This window comes from Pteropus vampyrus, unplaced genomic scaffold, assembly GCF_000151845.1.
Source record: "Pteropus vampyrus isolate Shadow unplaced genomic scaffold, Pvam_2.0 Scaffold35, whole genome shotgun sequence".
Classification (NCBI taxonomy): Eukaryota; Metazoa; Chordata; class Mammalia; order Chiroptera; family Pteropodidae; genus Pteropus; species Pteropus vampyrus.
The window spans coordinates 7,232,707-7,238,801 of record NW_011888816.1 but is presented as its reverse complement, the minus strand read 5'-3'; the positions used below and the strand labels follow the sequence as shown (position 1 = coordinate 7,238,801).

Genomic DNA, 6,095 nt, shown 5'->3' with positions numbered 1-6,095 from the left:
ATGGGATTGTGCCCAAGAACTTGACGGACCAGTTCACCATCACCATGTGGATGAAACACGGCCCCAGCCCTGGCGTGCGGGCCGAGAAGGAGACTATCCTCTGCAACTCTGATAAAACTGGTGAGTCTCGAGCTCAGCCCTCCCAGTGGCTGCCTGTGATGTCCCAGCAGATTACGCAGAGACCCAGCCACCAAAGACGTGGAAGAAAAGCAGGAGCGTGAGAGGTGCCCTGGGAAAAGATTCTGGTCTCTGGTTTTCCAGATGATGAGTCCTGGGCTTGAGGTAGAGCCAACCAGAAAAAAGGAGAAAGTAGATATATAGACACAAAGAATACAAAGCTGGGATTGGTGGTTTTAAACTGGGTTGTTCAGGACCCCAGCCTCTCCAGAACTAACTTAGGGCTGCTATGCATGAGATGGTGGGGATGCATGCTTATTTCAAGCAAAGCAGCTCCACCTTCACTATATTATGGATATAGTAAGACTTCCAAAAGTTATTTTCAATGAAAGGGCCGTGCTAGTTTAAAATACTAGCTTGAATATCACTGTCTTATATAATAATGATAGCTAACATGAGTTAGGCATTTTCAGCATGCTGCTACACAAGGCATTTCACAGCCTGGTGGTCAAAAGCACCCCACCACTTATTGGCTGTGTGACATCGGCAAGTTATTAACCCCTCTGTGCCTCACTTTCCCTATAAAATGAGCATTACAGTACTATCTACCGATAAGGTTTTTATGAGGATTAAATGACTTGATGTATGTGTAGTGCTTTAGAACAGCACGTGGCACATAAGAAGTGCGATCTGTCTTAGCTATTACTATTCTAAACAGTGTCTCACATCTCTACAATTTTATAAAAGCATTATTGTGTTTCCCACTTTAAGAATAAGGAAAGCTCCCAGACAGGATAAGTAACTTGTCTCAAGATATACAGCCAGTAAGTATCGGGACTGGAATATAAGCTTAGAGCCAGTTAACTCGAATCCTATCCTCTTGTCACTACACCTCACATGCAAACACACACACGCACACGCACACGCACACGCACACACACACACTGATATGATATGCAAATTTTATGGCTCCATCTTAAATTATAATTCCACACGTTCCCATTTCAAATGCTACTTTTGTTAAATTACCCAAAATAAATAACCATAGTGGATATTACATCGAGAAGAATGACTGACAGCTCAGCCTCTGCTGTTGGAGAGACAAAGTTCATAGCTCAGCTTTCCTACTACTTAAGATGTGACCTTTGAGGAGTTGCTAATCTCACTGAGCTTCAGTATCCCTATGTATAAAATGGGGAAAATAAACATGAAATAATGCATAAAATTCACTTACAGCACCAGATGCATAACCAGTTCTCCATCCATCATATGCCTGATGCTTTTGTCATTATCATTATTACCTCTGGTTGTATTCCACATTATGCTGCCACCAGAACCCCACATTTCCTCTTTAAGTCAATATTTACAATAAATGTTCACGTAGTTTTGGATATAGAAACTGAGACTGAGCGAGTTGCCCAGTTTTCCCTACATATGGTATGTCTATTTTGGAGCCAGTGCCCAGGACTGTTTTTTCTGGGACCCTCATGGAAAGACTCTGCCTACCTGCATGAAATAGCTCTGAGGTTTGGGACCAGGTTCAGAGCCTAGCCCACAGTCCCAGGAATCACCCCGTGGCCCCGTCCTTGCAGTGCCTCGTGGGGTGTTCCCATCCTGATGCAGGAGCCAGCATCAATGAGACAAGGGCTTAGGAGTATATATACGAATGCAAAGCAACATGAACTGGGGTTAGTGGCCACACACATATAGTCCTTGCTGAAATGGCTCAAATACCCCTGGGAGATAGGGCAGACAGATATTAATGCTCCTGCTTAAGGAGAAGGATATTGGAATGTAAAAGGTTGAGCAACTCGCCCAGGATAACACAGCCGATTACCAAGAAAAACAGCCACCTAGGTCCAATGGCCCTGCGTTCCAGGCGCACACTATTGGACCAGTGGTTCCAACTCGGCTGCACATGAGAATAACTGACACACATGTAAAATATATAAATGCCAAGGCCCTACCCCAGCTCAATAAATCGGAGAGTTTCTGGGAGGTTCTTTTGGGTAGCCATGGCTGAAAACTCTGCATCAGGCAGGGATGCCTCACTTTCGTCAGAATGGTCCAGGCATTCGGCACTCTTAAACCAGCAAGCCCTAGGTCTGCTTGCTCGCTTGGGCCTTAGAATAAAATAGCACTTTGCAAATTCGTTTAAGATTGGCATAAAGAAGATGGGGAAGATTTTTCTCTAATTTCTCTGACTTTAAAAAAAAATCTATAAATAACTCCTGGCCCTAAATTTTAAAATATCAGGAATAAATTAAGCTTGATTAGAACTTTTGTATATCAGAAAATTTTTTTCAAGTAATAAAAAGAGCATGTGTTTATTATAGCCAAAAAAAAATGAAAAACAGAGAAATATAAAAGAAAATACATAAACCACCTAAAATCTTAACATTTAGAGCTATTTTCTGATAACATTTGGTATATTTCATTACCAAATGAAATCTTATTGTATTTCTATGTATATATCCTTGCAATTTTCAGTCTATTTTTATAATACATTTGATGCTATTGTTATCTGTTTCTTTTACAGAACATCATTTCTCTATGTGATAAAAATATTCTTTTAAATATGATTTATATGACAGTCTAAAACTCTGTCATGTGGCTTTATTATACTCCATTTGACTGGCTCCCTTTTGTTAGACATTTAGATTGTCTTTTAAATGCAAATAAAACAACGCTGTAATGAGCCTCCTCATATACACCTTTATGGACATTTCTGGTATTTCCTGATCAGAAGTTGAATTTCTGAGCCAGAGAACATATATGTGAGGAGGGCTATTGATATAAATTCTCAAATTGCCCTTCACGAAGATTGCTCTAGTTTCTTACTTGTCCACTAAGTAAAACTGGCTAATGCTGAGCCATTATGAGCTAATTCATAAATAGTTGGATAAAAGAATTGATTAGTCATCAAAGGCTAATTGCAGTTTAAAACATACGAAAGAAAACCACTATCACCACCAACAATACAAAAACATCTCAGTGGCTAACACTTTTTCATCAGTTTCCCTTATGTCTGTGTCCAGCCATCCTAAGTGGGGCTGAGGACAAGGAAGCTCTTCATCTAGACATTCGGGGACCCAGGTTCCTTCCATTGTTTGCGCTGCCATTATCAACCACAGAACAGAAAATTAGAATAGAGTTGAGCATAAAAGGATTTATTGGCTACACCAGAAAGTGGCATGTCTCACTTCTACTCACATTTCGTTGGCCAGAGTTTAGTCAATGGCCCAATCCAACCACAGGGGAAGCTGTGAGTTGAGTTTCCCTGAGTGTCTAGGAGCAAAGCAAACAGAGTTGGGTGAACACATGGAAATTTCTCTGCCATGAGGATATTGTGTGGGGCAATTGTGCCCCTTCAAGCCCACCCTTGTTGGCCCTTATCTCTCTATTCCTGGTGTGAGCAATGCTCTTTCCTGCCCTCTCTCAGTAACTTCTCTCCCCACACATGTCTACTCCTCCTGCCAGGATCCCCTCTTCCTGGCAGGCAGCTCTCTTGCAATCTTTGCGTTTCAGTCTCTGAGAGCAATGAATGATAAGTGGCCACATGCAGTGCCACGTCCCTATAGGGCTTTATAAGAAAGAGGGGCCAACCTGGCACAGCAATCGGGTGAGAGAGACAGGGGTGACAGCCTGGTAGATGTGCTAAGATGATACCCTTGCCTATTAGGAAAGAGAAGGGGTGCTTCCATACTTTCAGAGATGCCCAGGAAACCACTCACAGAAATTGAGGTTGTGTACTGTAGAGAGGAGTCGGGAACCTCACTCCCAGTGGTTTATTGGCTGAGCTGCAAACACTCTTCAATCTGCTCCAGGCTGCTGTCAGAACAGAGATCAGAAGCTCTGGGGAAGTTTGACTCACACCCCCAGGAATCTAGGGTATGTGAAAACTGGAGCCTCTTGCCCAAGGGGTCTGAAAGCAAGAGGCTGATGGGAGTGCCTCAATGGTGGAGTAAGGAGAGATGGGTAGGAGAGGAGGGGGATGCCCTACTACGATTTGGCAGGACACAGGTGTTTTTGTTCTTATTTTGTGGACCAAATGGGTATCCAGAAATGGGCAAGGCTAGAGACAAGAGGGCTGCCTGCCAGGAAGACAGGATCGCAGGAGGAGAAGCAGATGGTGGGGCGGGGAGAAGTTACTGAGAGGACAGGAGCCTGAGAAAACTCATGAAAGATCAACTGCAAAGAGCATCACTCACACTGGGAATGGAGAGCTAAGGGCCAACAAAGGTGGAATTGGAGCTGGTACAAATGTCCCCTCCATTCAGAAAGGGACTGTGTCACTTATCAGATCAATTCGTATGTAAAGATGGTAACAGGTCCATTCTCACTGAGGGTATAGGGGGGCGGGGGTAAGTAGGCAGGGGAGGAAAGGGCTGTACAAAATATTTTGCCAAGACCCAAACACATTTCAGGGGTCATGGGTACCATGTGAAGCTCTCTGCAGGGCCTCTCCAAAAGCCAATCAATGTGTCAATGAAGGAGCCCATCCACAAGCACCTCTGCCAGGACAGAAGACATTTGACATCCCTGAGAAAATGACAAATTCTCCCGGGCTCTTTAAAGAGACTTTCCACTTCATTCTTTCTTATCCGCCTTCCCGACCTCTGACTATGATTGGAGCCAGGAGGAGATTGAGGATGAAAAAGTGGAGCAAGAAGAATTAAAAAACAGATCTTACCCCCCATTATTTCCCCACCGTTGATGACCAAGTCATGGATCGAGACTGAGCGAAGGAGAAGGGAAGTTATTTTCACTAGATGAACAATGATGTTTGATTTGGAAAGAGCCCTTCAAGACCATTTTAATATCTGAAAGTATCCAGAAGGCTTTAGGGTCTGCCAGAGATGTGGGCAAAGAGAAGGACACAGAGCTGCAGCAAAGAACACAGGACAGGAAAGGAAATGAAGCTGATTCTTGTGTGTATTATGTCACCAGCCCTTTGACTACAGCAGGTAACCTGCTGTGGGTGGTACTTGCAGGAATGCAGACAAAGGGAGGGAGAAACTCCGAGGCTGGAGGATGCTCTAGATCTCTCTCCTTCCTCTGGTTCCACCTCCTCACCCACAACCTCTCCTGACTCCAAATAAAACTAAAGAGGAAAATTCTTTCTTTTTCCTAATATTTATCAACAGAAACTACAAGAAATCAGTTATGAAATATTTAGTAAAATCCCAATAACCAAGCCTGGGTGTTTTGCCATCCCAAAGACTGAGTGCTCCCCAAGACACTGGCCCAGTCCATCCCTGCCACATTTGCTAACTGACCTTTCACCTCCCTTCTATTCTTTGGTTGCATTTTGAAGAATGAATATGCTTTTGTGAAAACAGCATACAACACTACTTTGTTATGTTGCTGTGGTCACGAAGCATTGTAATAATCCTTATAATATCTTACAGTCATTGAGCATCTGTTCTCATTGTCTCCATTAAGATGCTTTCAGTTACAAGGAGTGGAAAATACAGATCAAAATGATGTCAGATAATAATAAAAATAAAATAAAACAAAAGGAATGTGAGGTTCTTGTAACTAAAAATGTACAGAGCTATGACAGCTTCAGGCAAAGTGTCATCACAGCCCTGACTCCTTTTCCTTGCAATTTTTCAGCTCTGGCATCATAAGTGTATCCATTTCATGTTAGCAAATATGGATGCAGCAGTTCCAAGCCTCCCAGTTATGTACTACAACTTCTAAAGACAAAGAGAATATCTCTGCTTTTTGCTTCCTGCTAAAAAAAAAAGTAGTAGTTCTTTCCCCGAACTTCTCAAAAAAAAAAAAAAAAACCTCCTGAATCACTGGCCTGAATTGAGTCACTCGCCAGTTCCAGACAGAAGCCACAGGGCCAGGCGAATGGCCTACATTGCTGGGCTTGGACCTGGGCCCTGAACCAATCACTGTGGCAGGAGGATTTCCATGAGCTTGTTTGGCCAGAACCAATCAAAGCCCATCCCTAGAGATGGACTTGG

At 43.1% G+C, this 6,095-nt stretch overlaps 1 protein-coding gene across 1 annotated transcript in view; it reads left to right on the top strand.

The window, feature by feature from the left end:
- CLSTN2 (calsyntenin 2) overlaps positions 1–6,095 on the top strand; it is a 397,528-nt gene that overhangs the window by 298,081 nt on the left and 93,352 nt on the right. The gene's annotated exons all lie outside the window — the stretch shown is intronic.